The 22,255-nt window shown below is 37.1% G+C and overlaps 2 pseudogenes; one reads left to right on the top strand and one right to left on the bottom strand.

Annotated features, from left to right (window-relative positions):
• Window positions 1-4,300: 4,300 nt before the first annotated feature.
• Window positions 4,301-4,398, bottom strand: LOC130025652 (uncharacterized; annotated as a pseudogene).
• Window positions 4,399-17,137: 12,739 nt separating this feature from the next.
• On the top strand, window positions 17,138-17,235 carry LOC130025656 (uncharacterized; annotated as a pseudogene).
• Window positions 17,236-22,255: the final 5,020 nt, after the last annotated feature.

Raw genomic sequence — 22,255 nt, 5'->3', positions numbered from 1 at the left:
GCAGAGCCAGCTGAGTAAACACTGAGCATCACCAGGTATCATGAACCAAACAAAAGCAACAGCAGTTATATGCTATTGTACTTTATGGGCATTTCATAGAAAAGCTGCTGATAAGAATAATAATTTTAAATGGGATTAAAAGTGTTAAGGAATTATAGATTACTTGGAAAGCATCTCTGGTTGGAAACAATCTTTAGAGTTTGAATTCTTATGACTACTTTCAGAAGTAGTAAAATTGGGTTGAAATTACCTTGTCATTGTGCATTATTTATATATTGGGTACAAATACAGAAATAACCCTGTATATGAAACAAATGTAATGGGATTTTTCCTTTGATATAAATCCATTTGAAATAAATAAAAACAAGATGTATAAAGATTTATTGAATTGGGCCTTTACATTAGATACACAGTTTTGAAACAAAAGGAATCCTTTTATTATGAAGCTCATATATTAGAGATGAGAAACCAAATCCCATGTAATATGTTCAACATTACCTCGTGTAATTATTGTATGATAGCACTTACCCCATGAGTATTTTGAAACAGTTCAGTGATTTTGCCGCTGGATTATATAGCTATTCATATTGCAATTCTGTTTTTTTGCAATTATACTGCTATTCTGTTTTAAGATACAGCCCAATACTTTATTATTTTTGCTACTTCAATTTTTAGAGCTGTTTAAATTTCATAGTAACATTTAAAAATATTAGAGGATTTTATTTTGGTATGTCCAGTTTCCCTTATTATTGCCATCTCACATTAGCTGACCTTATTTGATAAACATCAGAAATGTTGCCATCTGAGAGACACACAAAAGAATCTCGGAACCGAGAGGCTCTTGGCAGAAATGCCTCCGAACTTTGCATTAAGGCTACTTCACGAGGCCACTCCAGATGGGAATGGGTGCTGGCCCCTCTGCCTGTTCCCTGGAGATCCCGGTGGGCGCCATCTTCCAGATCTCATTGGAAAATCCAGGTATGGGCCAGCATTGACAACACATGCTGGGCCTCGTGGGATAGGGGAGGAGCTGGTCTCTCTCCTCCCGAATCCCAATGGGACTCTGGATGCTTCCCAGGAACACCTGCCCCTCCCCCCTCCATTGGCTACTTATTAAACTCTTTAACTGCCATAATCCCAGAGACACACAAACGAATCTTAGAACCTAGTGACTCTTGGTAGAAATCTGTCAAGAACTAATTATTAAAATTTTAGAATTCTAAAATCACGTGGCTGCTCTTGCGGCCATGCGACATCATATGCTATTCATAACCAACAATAGAAAACAAATTGTCTAGTGTTGGCTCTTCAGCAGGTCTATTGGGGGAAAATTCCAAATAATAATGTTGGGACTGGAGAGAGAGTAATGTCTGAATTATCTGCCACATAGGCAGGGGTAGGGGATGGTTGTGGGGTATACTGGGGTTTTTGGTAGTGAAAAATGTGCACCTGTGAAGGTATGATCATTGTACGACTGAAACTCAAAACCAAAAGCTTTGCAACTGTTCTCACAGTGATTCAATAAAAGAAAAATTAAAAAAAAAGTTGACATCTTAAAACTTACAAGTCTACAGATAATATTTACATAGTTTACCTAATTTCTTTTTGGTCTTTGAAGGTCCTATACAAGGAGTTATATATTTATACTTAATTTATTCTTAGAGTCCTTTTTTCTGTGAAAATATCTAAAATATTCTGTGTTTGTTTACGCTAACTAATCTGAGTACTTATCAGATATTGTGCTGAACATATCTCAATTGAGATTTGCCTGAAGTCTTATCCAGGATAAGTGTGAGATTGCTTGTTTTAGGAAAAAATATCAAAAAGTCAAGTTTTATTTTCGTCTATTGTATTAGGAGCATACATTATCTACTTGAATTATTGCCATTGATTATAAACTTAATATCAAGAAAAGACAGTGTTTTCTAAGTTTCTCCTTCACTGTAAAGTTATTATTTATTATTTATCTTCTATACATTCAAAACTATTCGTATGTATCCCACACTAAAAGTGTGGGGCATGGTAATCTATTTCCTTAAGAAGGAGTATGCACATCGGCTGGATTTTTTATAGAGAATTTGGCTCTTTTCTTCCATTTCTATTTTTACTTGTGCAACATATTCACATTTGGTTTTTATCTTTAACTTGGTGCCCATGTATTTGATTTGTTGCTAAAAGACTTTCAGAGTTGGTCAGCAATATTTCTTCTTTCATCAACTTAGTCTTTGACATACTCTGATTATTGTTTATCTTATTATTACATCTTATTATCTCACTCCTACTTTGGACAAACTGGCACGCTACCGAATGTAGCCTGCCCACAGGGCAGAGTCTGGCAAACTCCCCGTGGCGCACCAAATATGCCAAATACCAGTAACAATGATGGGTCTCATTCTCCTAAAGAGCCTTGAATATAATCTCAGGGCTAGGATGAAGGAGACGATACTGGGGCCTGCTCGAGGCAATCGACGAATAACAGGATGATTTGTGATTTGTGCATACGTGTGCATGTGTGTGATCACTTCATAAATTTTTGCCACTACAAAATACTGTGTAGGATTTCTTAAGCTTTCCTGGCACAGTTCTATAATTTTTTCAATATCTTTTCTAATATGGTTTAAAATTACAAACAAATACCTGAATGCTTTACATGCTAATTGTTGATGCATATCTTTGCTTCTAGACCATTTTAGCTGAAAAAAAAAACAAGGAAGTAACCATATGCTATGTCAACTGTTTTGCTCTAACACTCATGGATAGTGAAAAGTAATGGCAGTGTGAATTCAATAACACTCATAGCTTTTCCAGACTATTTTATTAATTTAGAAATAGAAATTAAGGTTCTCCCATACCTTTGTAAGATTTGTTATATCATTAATTATCTCAATGCATATATGTTCCATCGTTTGTCAATTTATTCACTGTGAAGTTCATTTGGCTTTATTTTCTCTTCAGAAAATATGACTATTACTGTACTATAAATATTATGATTTTTTGATTTTTTGTACTATAAATATTATGCAAAGTAAAGTAAAGGCCCTCCCGTTGTTCGTAGATTTCCTCGAGCGGGCCCAGTAATGTCTCCATTGGAGATTTTGTTGTTACTGTGTTTGGCATATCGAATATATCACGGGTGGCTTGCCAGGCTCTGCTGCGCGGGCGAGATACTCTCGGTAGCTTGCCGGGCTCTCCGAGAGGGGCAGAGGAATCGAACTCGGGTCGGCCATGTTGGCTGTGTGCAAGGCAAACGCCCTACCGCTGTGCTATAGATATAGCTTTTAATATATTTGTACTTAGGAACATGATTACTAAATAGTAGGGTAAGAGTAAATTTAAGCTCACAAAAAATTGCCAAACTACTTAATGAAGTAGCTGTATCATATTCCTTTCCAACCAATAATAAATGAAAATTCCTGCTGTTCTACATCCTCACTGTTTTGGATCTTGACGATTCCAATATAGGTATATTGGGTATATTAATTGGCAACACCAAATACTACCTCAAGGACTTCTTTCCATTTATACTGCCAATTGTATATATGCTTTTGTTAGATGTTTATTAATGCATTTTATATATCCTTATTTATTATTTGAGAGGTCATCCCAACTGTACTCAGGGTTCCAGAGACTGTGAATTGATATTTAGACAATCAAACCAACGGAAGTTTTGGTGCTGTTGAAGTTCTATGGTGCTGGGCATTTTTAGGTTATCCTCTAGCTCAGGGAAAACCAGGGATACAAACAAATTTGCTGGGGTACTATGCAGTTTTTAGGATGAAACCTGGGTCAACCACATGTGAGGTAATAACTTTAACCCCATGCTATTTCTCCTGTCACATATCTGCCTTTTTAGAATACATTTTAGTGCTTCTTGAAGAGAAGGTTTAGGAGTCATGAAGTTTTTTTAACTGTTCTTTGTTAAGTTTTGTTTCACTCTTCTCAACATGAGTGATAACCGAGCTGGATGAACTCGCTTTGTTGCATTTTATTGAGTAAAATTGGATATACTATTGTGCAAGTGTATGGTGTCAGTGCTTGTTCATTTACTATGTATAGTAATATTGCCAGTGCAATGACACCAGATGGCATAATTATAGTCAAATATTATTGATTATGTTCCTTAAACTACACATTAGCTGTCTATAGTTTATTATCAGTAAAATGAGCGTGATCTTAAACGCAATCACTATTTTTCGCCCAATTCTCTATCATATCAAAATTAGTCTTAGTGCAGCCACATTACTATCATGTTCTATTTATCACAAGTGTTTCTTATTTGTTTTTTTCTTTTTCCTTTTCATGTCAGATGGGTAATATGCCAAGTGCATAACAAGATTTAAAGGATGTACATGTCAAACATGAAAGCCCAATCATCCTGCTTATGAACCAGAAAAGGATTCTTTCTCTTGTTTATTTTGCAAGTTTTTTTTTTCTTTTTGGGTCGCACCTGGTGATGCACAGGGATTACTCCTGGCTCTGCACTCAGAAATCACTCCTGGCGGTGCTCAGGGATATGAGATGCTGGGAATCGAACCCGGGTTGGCTGCATGCAAGGCAAACACCCTACCCACTGTGCTATCACTCCAGTCCCTATTTTACAAGTTTTTATATCACCTTTAATTGAATTTGCTGGTTTTAGTGCAATGTATTTTAAAAACTTACTTTATTTTACCTCTTAGTCTACTGTTTATACTTATTCTTATTAATTGCGGCAAAAAAATGCTATCAATTCAAAATAAACTCACAATGTCAGAAGTACCCATATGTAATGTAGTGGCAATAATGTAGATAGCTTATAACCTAATATGTGTGATTCTTTTATCCAACCACTGTGAAATTGCTGTTACATATTTTTTGAATTCACTCTTCAACTACTAAATAGATTGCTTGTTTATTACTTACCATACAAAATATACACTGAGTAACAAAGAATAAGAGAATAGAACTAGAAAGAGAGCTCAGAGGGTTGAAGTCTATGCTTTGCTTGTGGTACTATCTGTTCTCTATCCCAAGATTGATGCATTTTTTAAATTAAAATAATTTTTTTTTTGCTTTTTTGGGAAAAGTCACACCAAGTGATTCACAGCGGTTACTCCTGGCTCATGCACTCAGGAATTACTTCTGGCGGTCCTCGGGGGACCATTTGGAATGCTGGGAATCGAACCTGGGTCAGCCGCATACGAGACAAATGCCATACCACTGTGCTATCACTCCAGCCCCAAAGTTAAAATAATTTTGAGGGGGCCAAGAGATAGTACAGTGAGTATGGTGCTTGTCATGCATGCATGCAGCAGACATGGGATTTGATTTCCAGCATCCCATATAGTTCCCTGAGCACCACCAGGAATTTTCTGCATGCAAAACCAGGCATAAACTCAGCATTACCAGGTGTGCCCCGCCTATATATAATTCTACCGGTTTGATAATTGTATATTTTTTCTGTTGTACAATTCATTAGGATTTTTATTCCTGTCCTAGACAGATCAACTCTCACAGCATATTTTCTTCTGAAGAATATTTTGCTGGAGTTCAAAATATGATTCAAGTGGAAGAATACAAGTCTTGTTTGTGTGTGCATTTGGTTTCTATTCCTGCCCCTGCACAGTTCTGCCCAAAAAAGTACCTGGCATGTCATTTCAACAACCAAAATGCAAGTTATTACCTTTTTTACTGCTTTGAATTCAACTTTGTAGATATGGATTTTTATTTATCCTTTTTATGCTCATCTAAGATAGTTAGATAAAAGCTCTGGTATCTGTCATATTTTGAGAAAGTTGTTGGGCACTATTGGTTTAAATTATTGACTTAATTAATATGACATATCCTAATTTTCTCTTTAGAACTTTAAAAGCGATCAATAAATCATGGTTGATGTAGCTGGGCTGGGTGTCTGGGTCCTCCTGTTGTTGATTAATTTGCTCGAGCAGGCCCAGTAACATTGTGAGACTTGTTACTGTGTTTGGCGTATTGAATACGTCACGGGTAGGTTGCCAGGCTTTGCCATGAGGGCGAGATACTCTCAGTAGCTTGCTGGGCTCTCTGAGAGGGACGGACGAATCTAACTTGGGTCAGTCATGTTGACCGCTTGCAAGGCAAACGCCCTACCTGCTGTGCTATATTGCTCCAGCTCCATGGGTGATGTATTTTTGTTAATTCTATTTTAATATCTTTCTAATTAAGTTGCAAAATTTCCATTGGTATAATTTAAGCACTCTGTTCTACAGTGTTTTCTATTGGTATTTCATAAAAAAAAATAGTCCTCATTTTTAATATCTTTGATTTCTTTCCCTGCTTTCAATTTGTATGGTATGTGTCTCTCTGATTCTAGAATTTTGGGAAGAAGACCCAGTTGTGCTCGGGGCTCGCTCCTGGATCTGTACACAGGAATTACTCCAGGTGGTGCTTAAGGGGGCCATATGGAGTGCGCAGGATCAAACCCAGGTGAAATGCCCCCAAGTTAAGAGACTTGTCAGCTATATTATCACTCCTGGCAACTTCACTGATTCTTTTTACAGTGTGACTTTAACTGATTGTTTAATTTCATACAGTATTTAAAATGCATAAATTTCTGAGTGGTCCTTTGTTTCCTTCAAGATATGTTTTTCTTGACTTTAGTATATTTTATAACATTTTGTAGCACAACACAGTTTTATTGAATACAGTAGGTCCTGCCTCCGTTGCATGTTAATCAGGAAATAAGTAAAATTTTATTAATTTTTAAAATCCCAGGTAACTACTGTCTCATTTTCCTTTAATATTATCTTTATCTTCTTTGCACTTATTAGGTTTTCCTAAAAATATATTCCCGATTTGAATTCTGCATTCTGCATATTGCATTCAAAGATAATTGACTGCTAATAAACTACCTTTTTTCATATGATATTAAAATATAAATGAAGTAATTTTGTTCTTCTAGTTGTCGTCTGGATCAGGACTGTGACCCACACATGTGCTTTTCAATTTCTGTTTTCTTTTGTAGGTGAGCCAAGTTTCTGAGACATGATAGGAATGTAAAAAATAGCTTTGGATAAAACATTTCCCCCTTAAAAATAAACCTTTCGTGGAGCTAATTTATAGAGTCATTTTTTCCCTTTTCTCACCAAACCCAGGAGGGATTTTTATTTTTAATAACTTGTGGGATTCCTGTATATAAAGGGTATGAAACTTTCGGAATCCTTTAAGACTTGAGTTCAGAAGAGCATGTATCTAGCCACTTTCCCAGGGGTCAGTGCAGTCCTTTTCCTGCAATCTCAGTGTTTAAGATGGGTTCATCAAAAAAAATGATTTTCAGTTTGTTCTATTTGTATTGTTTTAAGAGTAGAGTGTCAGCTCCCAATTTCTTTACATAGTATAGGTAAAACTGAAATTTTTCTTTGCTTTTACACACTACAATTTTTTTAATTTTTAAATTTTTTTTAAATTTTTATTAGTGAAACACCATGAGGTACAGTTGTAGACTTACACATTTTTGTGCTTGGGTTTCAGTTATACAATGATTGAGTACCCATCCCTCCACCAGTGCCCATTCTCCACCACCACTGATCCCAGTATCCCTCCCACCCCCTCATGCCCCCACCCCACTCTGCCTCTGTGGCAGTGCAATCCCTTATGATCTCTCTCTCCTTTTGGTGCTGTTACACACTACATTTTAAAAATAAATGTTTTGTTAATAAAAAAACTGCATGATTTTTGTATCCTGCCTTTTTATTTATATTTTAAACTTTTTAAAAATTATCGAGACACTGGAATTTTTAATACTGTTAATGATGGATTGCTGTACACATAATGCCAACACCCCTCACCAGTGTTTTGCCTCTTTATTGGCATCTATTTAGTGAACATTCTCATTGGTGATGCATACAATATAAAAGCACAAGATATTGTGTTAGTGACTTTCAGCAATATTCTGAACTAGTTATTTTGTACTTAAAAAAATACCCATCCTATATTAGTTTTTACTAAATGTATTTCTTGTTCTTTATTTATTCTAATTCTTCACAATGTTTATGTATTCTTTCTCTAATAATTAACCATAAGAAACCCTTCTATACTAATGGTCATGGTCCTCCTGTAGTTCATCGATTTGCTCGAGTGGGCCCAGTAACATCTCCATCGTGAGACTTGTTGTTACTGTGTCTGGCATATCGAATACATCACGGGGAGCTTGCCAGGCTCTGCCGTGCGGGCGAGATCCTCTCGGTAGCTTGCCGGGCTCTCCGAGAGGGGCGGAGGAATCGAACTCGGGTCGGCCATGTTGGCTGCGTGCAAGGTAAACGCCGTACCCACTGTGCTATCGCTCCAGCCCTCCATACTAATACAAAGAAAAAAATAAAAATTCCACTTCCTTTATATTGAAATAATCCTAAGGAAGATAAGCTTATCTTAATTTGAAACTTCTAATTTAATAAACCGAGATAGTAAAAAATTAAGTCTAAACTAACAAAGGAAAAAATTGAATAGAAGAAATCCTGTATCTAAAGAAGAGATATACTGGAAACAAATATTTTAATTTGGTAAATCTACAGCAGGAACTGCTTTACAGATTATATTAAGTCTATAGAGAAGCTTATTCTTTAGAGAATAAAAATAAATATTCCCAAATGTAGACAGAATAAGTTTTATATTATTATACAAGTTGAATATTACCTATTGAATATGAAGCTGTGGATAAAAATAATAATTTTAGATTAGTAATCAGATTAGTTATTATTTTATCTTTTCTAGTCAATATTTATTAAAGTATCGATTCAAGAAAAAGTAAAATAATTTTCTGACTTTATAACACCGACAGTTTTAACCTGATTTTGTTATATATTGTACATAAATATGGTTCAGAAAATCACTTAGAGAACATGAGTATGTAAGTAATACACTATCATATGTTCAATTTTAAGGAAATGTTCTTTGAAAAAATTCAAACACACTGATCAAAAATATAATTTTTTTCCTTCTTTTACTTTTGCACCACACTCAGTGGTTCTCAGGCCGACTCCTGGCTTTGCACTCAGGAATGTCTCCTGTGAGCTCTGGGCACCATTTGGGATGCCAGGGATTAAACGGGTTGACTGCAAACACAGTAAATGTCCTATCCACTGTGCTATCACGCAGAAGCAGAAAAAAGATTTAAAAAAAAATCTTTTACTGGTTGCCTATTACACAAATCTTTTCCCTATGTAACACTAAAAAGCCTGGTGGAAAACAAGGCGTTAAAACCTAGTTTCTATTGGAATTATACCATAATCTTATTTTAATTATGAATTTAAAGGACATGAAATATCTCTTACACATATAGGCAAATCACTTGGGGGAAAAGTCATATCATTAGGTAAGTTATATTCAAAAACAGCATCCAAATTTGGATTTGGATCTTCAAATTGAGATATTTTCTTATAGAAAATGATATGTGAGCAGTAACAAATCACACTCTCTTGTTATTATTTTTTTTACTGTAAACTATACTTGAATTATAAAAAGTATTAAGATTCTCAAGAGAGTTAACCTTAGTTTAGTAAAAATTTGTAATAAACAATTCCACTCCCTTTATATTAAAATAAGTCAATTACTAATTGTGGCACTGTGGCACTGTCCTCCCATTGTTCATCGATTTTCTCGAGCGGGCACCAGTACTGTCTCCATCGTGAGACTTGTTGTTACTCTGTTTGGCATATCGAATACATCACGGGGCTGGAGCAATAGCACAGCGGTAGGGCATTTGTCTTGCACAGAGCCAACTCAGGTTCGATTCTTCCAGCCCTCTCCAGCCCTCTTGGAGAGCCCAGCAAGCTACTTCGGCCACATGGCAAAGCCTGGCAAGCTACCAGTGACATGTTACTAATTGTAAAATCACAAATATCTTGTGATTGTTTAAGTTATACCTCCCTATATATTAATATATATATATATTTATTTACTTATTACTGGAGTGATAGCACAGCGGTAGGGCGTTTGCCTTGCACGCAGCCAACATGGCCGACCCGAGTTTGATTCCTCCGCCCCTCTCGGAGTGCCCGGCAAGCTACCGAGAGTATCTCCCCCGCACGGCAAAGCCTGGCAAGCTCCCTGTGACGTATTCGATATGCCAAACACAGTAACAAGAAGTCTCACAAGGGAGACGTTACTGGGCCCGCTCGAGCAAATCGATGAACAACGGGAGGGCCTTTACCTTTACCTTTATACTTATTACTAATATTCTATCTAATTAAAGTAATCTAATTACATTATATACTAAAGTAATCTAGTTACATCTGTATATGTATATATATTAATCACCTCAAATAGAGAGTGGCGCACATGAACTGATTCTTCCTTGACAAAGTAATAAGAGGCTATGATAAGCAGCATGAAATAAATAAGAAAAAAATTAATTAAGATTTCAGCCAATTCTTAAAAGGCAAGTGTGACTGAGGTGATGATTTGGAATGCCTAGCACCCAACAATAGAAATCTGTACCACCTCCATGAGGAAAATTTGGGCAGATGATTATAAATGAGACATCTCTTCACTGCCACTGTTACAACAATCATTTCAAAGTTTAAGGGAATCTGGGACTAAAAAGGTAACACAGGAGGCCTAGGGTGTTTGCCCTGCATATGGCCAAACAGATTCAATCCCAACCACCCCATATGGTCCCTTGTGCACTGCCATAAGTAATTCCAGAATAACTGCTGAGCATATCTGAGTATGGCCCAAAAACAAAAACAAAAAAAAATATATCAAAGTTTGGGAGAATGACACAGGGAAAGCAGTACCAATGTATGTGGAGGTTTGCTCTTCATGTTCTCTCTTAAACACGAACCTGGCTTGCTTGTCTCTTTCTTTGCTTGCTTATTTTCTCTCTGAAGAAGACTTGCATTCTATTTTAAACATCTACTTCTTCTCTCCCCTCACACCATTCCAAATAAGTGTAATAATAAACCCAACTTTCTTCAAAAGAAAAAGAGAAAGAAATGTATTTATAGTCAGGAATACACACACACACACACACACACACACACACACACACACACACACAAACGTTGACCATCTACATCTGAGTAAACACCATAAAGGTATTCTTCATAAGGCTTTGAACTGAGAAGATAGAGATCTTTGTTTTAAATTAGGATCAATAACTTGTTACCTGAATCTTCTTCTGGTTCTGTTAGCAGAGAATAGGCAAAGATGGTGAAAGAACCCTACCTCTAAGGTAAAAACACATATTATTAATTTGAAAGGCAAAAGCAGTAAAATTTGAACTCCTCTCCAAAGTCTTTCTTCTTAAGACCTTGATTGAGCACTGTACAAAAGATGGCTGCCAATGGTGAAGTCCTAGGACCAAGCACTCTTTTCTATGGCATAGATATACAGACCCAAGTTAAACTGAGGAAGTAGTACAACAGTGAGTAGTGAAAATTTATACTAAATAGAAAAATCACAGGAGAAATCTGAAGCACTGAAACTAAATGAATCAATAACGAAGATAAAATTCAGCTTAAATACAGAATAAATATGCTCATCTTCCATTTCTCATAGACAACAAGTAAGCTAATTTCAGGATTTAGGTATATTAATTAACTCATGTTTTCTCTCATAATTCATTCATATTCAATTATCAAAATAAATCTAAACACATACACATACAAGCTAAAATAAATGACCCACCATAAATGGATAGTCATTATGAAACAAAAAGGATAGAAAAAATTTTATACAAATAAAATAAATAGAAAATACATTCTTCTATAAATAAAACACCTCTTCATTGTCTTTGAATCATTTCAAAGTTTGAGGGAATCTGGAGCTGAGAAGAAGGTAGAAATTACCAGAAAGTTAATTCCAGGCCAAAATTAAGTGATTGGGTAATTCTATCAAGCATTAGGACTTAATGTCCACTGGGAAGCAAATCCTCTTAAACTTAGATTATTGAATCACTTTTCATCATGCCAAAACAAGTAAGTGCATCAGAGTAGAAGAAAATTAGCATTTTTCTACCAATAGTTATTGCTTGTTTTATTAAGCTTTATTATGTATTTTAGATAGTATATTTTTTACAAATTAAATCTTTGTGACACCCAACATCAACTTATTCAGTACAACAGGATTCTCCTCGAGCTCTATTACGGATTCACCACAAAGATCTCACCATTCTACAAGAAAGTGATCATCGACGTAAAGAAGGGGTTTGGCAGGGCAATATCATTTCACCGAAACTCTTCAACGCCACACTCGAGAATGTCATGCAATGACTGGAATGGGAAGAATTGGGAGTGAAGATAGATGGTTGGCAACTACACCAACTCCACTTTGCTGATTACATCATTCTAATTACACCAAACATTAGCCAAGCTGCACAAATGCTGGTTGACTTCAACCGTGAGTGTGGAAAGGGATGACTGCAACTGAATTTCACCAAGACAATGTTCATGAAAAACGAACCAGTCCCTGACGTTCCATTTGTTATCAATGGAACGGACATCTCTGAATGCAGCAGCTGTCTGTACCTGGGTCGAAAACTCAACATGAGGAATGACTTGGCGCCAGAACTGTGCAGAAGGAAGAGAGCAGTGTGGAATGCCTTCAAGAGCATTGAAGGAGTTGTTAAGAGGACAAAGACCCTCTGGCTCAGGGCACATCTTTTCAACTCCACAGTTCACCCTGCACTAACATATGCCTCAGAGACCTGGGACGTACGAAAACAGTATGAGAACACTCTTCGGATCACCCAAAGAGGAATGAAAAGAGCTATGCTGAGAGTATCACGCTTCACTCAAGTGAAAAAAGGAATCCGGAGTTACGACCTCCATTGAAAATTGAAGATCAGGGACCCTGCCTCATTTGCCAAAGTGTCGAAAATCAGATGGACTGGACACATAATGTGATTTGGAGATGACTGCTGGGCTAGAGCCATTACGGACTGGATTCCAGGGAACGCCAAAAGAACACCTGGTCACCCACCTATGAGATGGTCGGACTTCTTCATCAAGACCCTGAACAAACGGTCTGATGCTCTTCATCTTCCTGGAGTGAGCCATTAGGCTAAAAAAGCATGTGACGGGTTCAATGGAGACATTACTGGTGACTGCTCGAGCAAATTGATGATCAATGGGATGAAAAGTGATTACAAGTGACAAGAACTTGAATTTTATGATAAATTTGGAAATACCTGGTGCATTCACTCACATTGCAAAAGTGGTATCCTGTGAGTTCAAGAATGGGTGCATTCAGTGGCTAAGAACCACCTGCCCAGTTGAGGAACAAAGAGATGGGGAATTCACGGATATATAGTAAAAATGATCCATTTAATGCAGCGCTGCTACCATACTTAAAGAACAATGGAAGGGGTTTGAGTTATAGAACAACACATAGTTGTGATTGAACAATTATAGAAGTAAAGCATTTATATGGAGGCAATTCTCTTGGGAGGATTAATTTAAGGAGACACTCTGTCTCCCAGGGACTGTGCAGAGAGGTTTGCCCAGGGGCAACAAGCATTTTATTGCTTTTCTCTTCCCCTAGCTACTAGTAAATATTAAACACTTCAGTTTACTATTTATAAATATTTGAAGTTATTTGGATTACACAGTAAGCAAAATAGATTCCAAAATGTCATTCTCTGAGCTCCAAGGACAAGCAAGGCTTTTACCATAAATCCCAGACTAAGTACTCAGGCTAGTTCAGTTTTTTCCTTCTCCTTGGGGGTCCTGTCTCTTAAGTCATAACAGCTTGCATCAAGATCATGTCTTTATGTTTTCTACACTATCTCATTTTCATGCTGGAGTAGCTTCAGCACTTGGTCCGGGTCCATACCAGTCCCACTATGAGGAGTCCACGTATTGGGGTATTAGGAACTATGGCAACCAAAGCCTGAGTTAAGTAATTACAAATGATACCCAGGAGTAGATATATTTCAGAGTCAATAAACTTCCAAATATTATGAGCAAAGCATTAATAGTATCTCTTTGTTTAAGCAAAGAACATTGATCTATAGTTAAATATGAAAATATTATAGAAAATAGAAAAGCGAGTAATTTACTAGAAAGTCAAGAGTTATCAGAAGGTTTGACTTATAACTAACCAACTCAGACTTAGAAAATTGTTACAATGAGAGGTAAAACAGAAAGGAAAAGTTAAAGATAAAATCAGAGAATTAGGGGTGCTCATAAGAACACTGTAAATTTCTCTTGAGGGAACAAGGGGACAATTCACTGATGAAGCTTAAAACACTTAGGGTTAATATACAACAATATCCTATATATGGATTTCTTTTGAGGGCATTGAAACAGGTTTCTACCATAGAGAATCTATAATTCTTAATAATGTGGCACCAATATTAAGAACTCAATAGAACTGATTTTGAAAATATATTGTTCAGAACAAATTTGTTTTCTTTAAATCCATAAACTGATAATCCAATCTTAGTACTAGACTTTCTCTAAGACAGTATCTCATTTACTCCCTCATGATCACACATAAATCCAAATTGGTACTTGATTTTTATTTCCATCCACCATTTAAAGTAAGTTACATATACCCCATAATCACTTATCACTTAATCACTTAATCCCCGTTATTCATCGATTTATTCGAGCGGGTGCCAGTAACGTCTCCATTCATCCCGGTTGCGTGCTAGCGTAGCCCAATGGTATCTGTTCGTTTTAGGAACATGTAGAGCCTCAAACCGATCATTTAGGGTCTTGACGAAGAAGTCTGACCACCTTATAGGTGGGCGTCCACGTGATCTTTTGATGTCTCGTGGAATCCAATCAGTAATGGCTCTAGTCCAGCGGTTGTCTGTAAACCTCATTACGTGTCCAGCCCATCTGATTTTTGATGTCTTGGCAAATGAGACAGCGTCCCTGATTCTTGAGCGTTGACGAAGATCAGAACTCCGGATTCTATCTCTCATTTGAGTGAATCGTGATATTCCAAGCATAGTTCTTTCGATTCCTCTTTGAGAGACCCGAATAGTGTTCTCATCCTGTTTTCGTAGGGTCCAGGTCTCTGAGGCATATGTTAATGCAGGAAGAATAGTGGAATCAAAGAGATGTGCTCGAAGCTGGAGGTTCTTTGTCCTTTTAGTTATTTCTTCAATGTTCTTGAAGGCATTCCAAGCCGCTCTCTTCCTCCTGCGCAACTCAGGTGCCAGGTCATTCATCATGTTGATTTCTCGACCTAGGTATATATAACTGTTGCATTCGGAGATGGTGGTTCCGTTGAGAGCGAATGGAGTGTCAGGAACAAGGCTGTTTCTCATAAACATTGTCTTCTCAAGATTCAGCTGTAGTCCGACCTTTCCACATTCACGGTCAAAGTCGTTCAGCATTTGTGCCGCTTGGTTGATGTTTGGTGTTATTAGAACGATGTCATCAGCAAAGCGGAGGTGGTGTAGTTGCCGACCATCTATCTTCACTCCCATGTTTTCCCATTCCAGTCGTCACATGATGTTCTCGAGGGTGGCACTGAAGAGTTTTGGTGAAATGGTATCACCCTGCCGAACCCCTCTCTTGATATGGATGATTACTTCTTTGTAGAATGGTGAGATCTTGGTAGTGAATCCGCAATAGAGCTCACGAAGGATCCTGATGTATTGAGTTTGTACGCCCTGATTAGCTAGGGCTTCTATGACCGCTTCCGTCTCAACAGAATCAAAGGCCTTCTTTAAATCAATGAACGTTAGACAGAGTGGCATCTTGAACTCCCGAGATACCTCAATGAGCTTGGTTACTGTGTGGATATGGTCGATGGTACTGAATCCTTTTCGGAATCCAGCTTGTTCACATGGTTGTCCTTCATCTAGTGTTCTGCTAATCCTATTCAGGATGACTCGAGTGAATAGTTTGTAGATGACAGACAATAGGCAGATTGGGCGATAGTTGCCAATGTCGTGGATGTCTCCTTTTTTGTATAGTAGTACAGTCTTGCTGGTTTTCCATTGGGATGGAACTTTGCATTCAGACAGGTAGCATGTGAAGAGTCGAGCCAATGTATTGATGAGTACTGATGGTAAGTTCTTCAGGTGTTCAGGTCTGATCTTGTCTGGGCCAGGTGCTCTTTGTTTCTTTACCGACGAGATGGCATGTTGGATTTCGGAAGGGAGAACATTGGGAACGACATATCCATCATGTGGTATGTGGTATGTGGGCAAGTGGATGTGGCTATTAAAGAGATCTGAGTAGAAGTCATGAATAATCTTCTCCATTGCCCTTCTGGAAGATGTGATAGATCCATCATGATGTCGGAGGGCAGTCATCTTGGTTTTGTAGTTGGTGAAGGACAGGCGGGCATTACGAATGTTTTTCCCAGCTTCTGCTGCATCTACCAGTATTGCTGCTCTCCTGTTTTTGAGGTCATCCTTGATGGCTTTTCTGCACTGTTTTGCCAGTTCGGACGTTTGCTTGTGGTTGCCTGAGGCACGTGCCATGCCACGTTGGCGAATAAGTTCAAGAGTGTTCGAAGAAAGATATACCCCATAAGCTCATCTAAATAGAAGAGTATCCTGCAGTTTGGGTATTCTCTACATTTGAACATGAAGTAGGTGGTGTGTTTGAGCCCCATTCAGCAAAGGGAAACCTTTAGACTATAACATAAAAAGGAAGCTGATGGATTTCATAAAAAAAGAAAATACAATCAAAATTAGATTTAGGAATACAGTTGTAGGAAAGAGGTAGAGAAAGTTACCATATTGTGACATGTTTAGAAGTACAGAGATACAGAACTGGTAACAACTAGAAATAGGAGAAAACAGTGACATTAAAATTTATCTCAAGAGTTTAAACTCAAAATAATATTTAATATCGCCTGTATTTCTCATCCATTAAAATGCCAATGAATATCTCCAATGATGCGTGGAGGTGAAGAAAAATTTGACAAGAATGAAAGCTATTAACTCCTTTTCAGGTACAGCATTTTTAAATCAGTTCTGCATACTCATGCTTTCTTTTGATTTGATTGTCGAATTACAACTCAAGAGCAAAATAAATACAGTACAACAGTAATATTTATAACACAACTGGAAATTTTGGAGGGAACTTAAAAATATTTCTCTGAAAAAGAACACAAATATCCTACAGCCAGATGAAAAGTTTTTCTGCATCACTAAATTCATAATGAGACTAAAGTTCAAGCCTATCTGGATTGTTACAATCAAAAGCAAATTCAGATTCATTTCTGGCTCATAAGCATGTCATTGAACATTCACATGTTTTTGTGGCATTTGCCTGCCTTATGTTACGCACTTGGCATATTACTCATCAGACTGAAAAAAAAAAGAAAACAAAACAAACAAAAAAATAAAAAACTGAAGATAACCTTGAAGAGAACACTTGCAAAAAATGCTTGTACAATTGTATGTTATCCGTCCTGCAATTACAGAAAACATTTTTGAGATTATTAAGATCATTTTATAATTACAACGTCAACATTAGAACTGAAAATACTAGTTCACAGTTTCGAATTGTGCGTTGAATAACAGTTTCAAATATATTAGTGAATGTTAAATGCAAAATAAATTAATATAAAAATACATAAATACAGTAAATTAGATGTGAAGAAATTAGTAATAATATAGTATATTTTCAATTTATATGCATCAATTAAAGTTTTTAATAATTTATCACTTCATTTTAAATATGCATGCAGAAATATAGAAAAATTGCACAAATAGTAATAAAAATTCTAAAAGGAAAAATAATTCTGGCCATATTCCTTGCCTAAAATTCTAATAAGTACTATTAATATACTTTTAATAAAAATAATCTTTAAACATTTCACCCTGGGGACAGAAAAACAGGGTAGTGGGTAAGGCACTTTCTGTGCATGTGGCCAACTCCAGTGTCATCAACCATATCTCTTGTAGTCCCCTGAGCACTGACAGCAGTGACCTCATCACACAAAGCCAGCCTTAGTAACCCCTGAGAATCACTGTGTGTGATCCAAAAACAACCAAAACCCGTAATTGTACCATATGTAAACAAAAAAATTATTAATATTTAAAAATATAAAAATATGTTGTAATTATATAGAAAAATCAAATTTCTATTTATGTTTATATAATTTTATTTATGGTTATAAAATAATTTAATTTAAAATAATAAAATCATTATATTATGAATAACATAATTCCAAAGTATAAAACAAAATAATTGTACAGACGATCATGATAAAATAACAAAGTTGTTTAAAAATAATGCCAGGGGGTTATGGTGCTGCCAGCAGCTCAATCTGTACCTGTGAGGCTAGTGCATCAGCAGCCTGATGGCACCTTCAGACTTACAGATACCCCAAAATTGCCGCTGTGTCCCCAAAAACTTGGGGCAAAGTTTACCAAAAAAGTAAACAGTCAAAAGTTGGGTATGTGGGAGACACACCAATAAACCACATCCAGCTCAGCAATATAATTGGATGCAAGACCCCTCTGGTTCCTGATCGAACTGCTTAATGGCTATGATTGCAGAGACTGAGAGACAAATCTCGGCACCCAGAGGCTTTTGACAGAGATATGTTTTGTTCCCACAATGGGTTATCGGCAACAGACCACCCCAGGGAAAAAAGGGTGTTGACCCTCTGCCTGCGTCCTCCTTGGCTGCTTGGTGACCACTATCTTCCAGAGCCCATTGGACAGTCAGGTTCTTCAGTGATGAGATATGCGGGGCCTCACGGGATGAGGGTAGAGCTGGTCCTTTCCTCCCCACCACAACAAGACCCTGTGTCGCTGCCCACAAACAGCCCTTCTAACTCCTGATCAAGCCACTTAATGGCCATTATCCCAGAGACTCAGAAACAAATCTTGGAACCCAGTGCCTTTGGGCAGAAATGCGTCCAGTCCCTGCAGTTGGTTACCGGTACTGGGACACCCCAGATGGGAATAGGTTTCATGCCTTGACCTGTTCCCCCTGGCAGCTCAGTGACTACCATCCTCCAGTGGCCTTTGGACAGTCAGGTTTGGGCCACAGTGACGAGACACACGGGGCATCATGGGATGGGTGTAGAGCCAGCCCTTTCCTCCCCACTTCAACAAGACCCCCAGTTGATGCCCACAAATAGTCTCTCTGGCTCCTGATCAAGCTTCTTAATAACCATGATCGCAGAAACTCAGAAACAAATCTCGAAACCCAGCGGCTTTTGGCAGAAATGTGTCTGGACCCCGCAGTATGTTACTGTTGCTGAAATGCGTGTGGGCCAAACAGTAGGTTACTGTCGCCAGGCCACCCCAGGGGGGAAAGGGTGCTGTCCCTCCACCTGCTCCCCCTTGGCGGCTTGGTGGCTGCCATCCTCCAGAGGCCATTGGATAGTCAGGTTTTGGCCCTCAGTTATGAGACACATGGGGCCTCGCGGGATGGGGGTGGGGAGGCCCTTTCCTCTCTGGCCCAATGAGACCCTGAGTCGCTGCCCACAAATGGCCTCTCTGGCTCCTGATCAAGCTGCTTAACAACCATGATCCAAGAGACTCAGGAACAATTCTCAGAACCCAGCAGATTTTGGCAGAAATCTCTCCATATTTAATTGTTAAAATTTTGGAATTCCACAATCTCACAGCCACTACTGCGGGTGCTGTGCAACACCATATGTTTTCATAACCAACAATAGAAAACAATGTGTCTGCTGTTGCCTTTTCGGCAGATCTGAGTGTTGGGGTAAAATCTCAAATAATAATGGTGGGTCTGGTGTCAAAATATTGAATGTAATCAAAGTAGAGAGAGAGTAATGTGGAAATTATCTGCCCTAGAGGTAGGGGGAGGGTGTGGGATGGGGGGTATACTGGGGGTTTTGGTGGTGGAAAATGGGGTGTGTTGAAGGGATGAGTGTTTCATTGTATGATCGAGACTTAAACCTGAAAGCTTTTTAACTGATCTCATGGTGATTCAATAAATAAAATTACAAAAAAGGGGAAAAAAAGTAAAGTAGTTCATGCCCAATTCAATCAGCCTAACCAATGACTGCATTGGGTTAAGGAAAGGCCACATGGCAGTTTAAGTATAATTTGTCACAATTCCTTGTTGCAATCAATTTAATTGATAATTTTTAATTAGTCTACCTCTCCACAGAGTTTTTAAATGTCAGTGGGGCTGGAGCGATAGCACAGCGGGTAGGGCGTTTGCCTTGCACGTGGCCAATGTAGATAGCAGTTCAATTAATTCTATTAATAACAGTATTAGAAAAGGTAACTATTTCACAAACCTGACATAATAGAAGTTCAAAGGAATGTACATGGTTTTGTTGCATTTTATTTTATTTATTTTTTAATTTGCAAAGGTTGAACATCATGTGCAATTTTCCTGTTTATATAAATTTCAAAACATTAACCATAATTAAATAATTATTCCTACAGCATGATTTTCACAGAATGGGGGAAAATATCATTTCCAACTCAACATGCAAAACTTATACATTGAAGAAAATTTAAAAGAAAAGATAGTTTCCACTCCTTGAGATTTTCACTTGGGCATTTTGGGATACTCTATTTCCCATAACACAGATTAATATTTAAAAATAAAACAAAGGTATAGAAAGCAAATAAAAATGATAATTAAAGTATCTGAGTTTCAACCAAATATAGCTAACGAAGTAGGGAATAACCAGTGTGGGAATGTTTAAATGTTTTTATCACATTTGGTTGCTTTTTATTAATAATTTCGTTTCTCTCTGTTATTACCTCCACCTCTCCAGAGGGTTAAAATCTCAATAGATATAGTAACCTAGCGATTAAGGATCATAATAGCATTAATATATAATCTCTCATACATATTTGTTGGAAATGGTAACCAAAGTAAAAACAAAATAACAAAATGAAGACTTCTAATTGTATTAACTAGAACTGTATTAAAAAATTTGAAGGTAGTTTTGTCATCTACAAACTTAACAAAAGATTCACTTTTTACAATTTTTGAAGTCATAAATAATTGAATAGCCTCTGCAGTGATTACACGATCTGGATTCATCATTGTGCCAAGATTTACCCCTTGCCTGATATATAAGCTACAGGTATAAGTTTGGTCCTCAGAGTTTTAACAGGTTTTGTGCAACAATGAACATCACACCTTTGTCAACAAGAAAAAAGAAATAAGAGTGAAAATTGGCAAGAAATGCTATTAATCCATTTTTTAAAACTTTTCAGACAGCTCCCACATGTAAAAATTTTTACTTATACTCTATTGGTCAGAATTAAACCCTTGATTATTGTTAACTCTAGGAGTCTGGAAAGAATTATTTTGTTTGATATATTGCCAAACTCTAAACAATGTGTTTTAGTGAATCAAAAAAGAGGAGAAAATGTGTTGAATAATCAGGATTTTTGTCACATTAATAAGGACACACATAAATGGCATGATGAAAAGACTACTCATCATTAACAACAAGAAAGTAATTAGAAAAAGCATGTGTATGTTTAAATGTACATAAAAATGTAAAAGTTCAATTTCTAGCTATTTGAGAAAGGCCCATATTGTTTTCCAAAAAGATTAGACCAGTCCTCACTTCTACCAATAATGAAAAAGTAGCCTATTTAGTTCTTGTAACTATGATTTTGAGTCAATGACGTTCTTGAGCTGTTGTTTATCTGTTAAGCTGTGTGTTGTTTCTTCAAATGTGAGTGTGACTCTAGCTGGGAAAAGTATTCTTGGTGAGGCGTTTTACATTATTTGCAAATATCTTGGTGAGGCGTTTTTACATTATTTGCAAATAATATGTTCCCTTTGCTGGAATACAGAAACAGGTCCTCTCTATAATAATTTACATTAAATTCTACCTTGAAATAGATCAAAAGCTTCTTTATATAAAATTAAATATTTTCTGAGAGTTTATGAAAATATTTCTCTTGATAAATTTTACCTTGTTAAATGTATAAATACAGTTCATAGATTTCATCTCTCTTTCGTTGTTTTTTATTCTGGGGTCACACCTGAAAATTTTCAGAGCTTATTCCTGGCTCTGTACCCAGGGTTCACCTCTGGTGGACTTGGGAAATATGCCATGAAAAGATGCCAAGACTTGAACCTACTAAGCTGCATATAAGACAAATGCCTTATCTGTTATGGACTGACGATCTTCTGAATAAGCTCTCAAAGTCATCTCTTTAATAATTTCAAATACTTTTTACATTTTTTTAAATTTTTCCTTTTTATTGAGTCACCATGAGATGCAGTTACGAAGTTGATCATGGTGAGGTCTCAGTCATAAAGTATTTCAACACCTATCCCTCGACCAGTATACATTTCCCATCACCAATTTCCCCTCCGATCACCCATCCTGTCTTTATGGCAGGCAACTTTTCTTCTTTCCT

Source organism: Sorex fumeus, unplaced genomic scaffold (assembly GCF_029834395.1).
Source record: "Sorex fumeus unplaced genomic scaffold, SorFum_2.1 ptg000030l, whole genome shotgun sequence".
Classification (NCBI taxonomy): Eukaryota; Metazoa; Chordata; class Mammalia; order Eulipotyphla; family Soricidae; genus Sorex; species Sorex fumeus.
The sequence above is the reverse complement of the archived record's forward strand: the minus strand, read 5'-3'. Positions and strand labels throughout refer to the sequence as shown.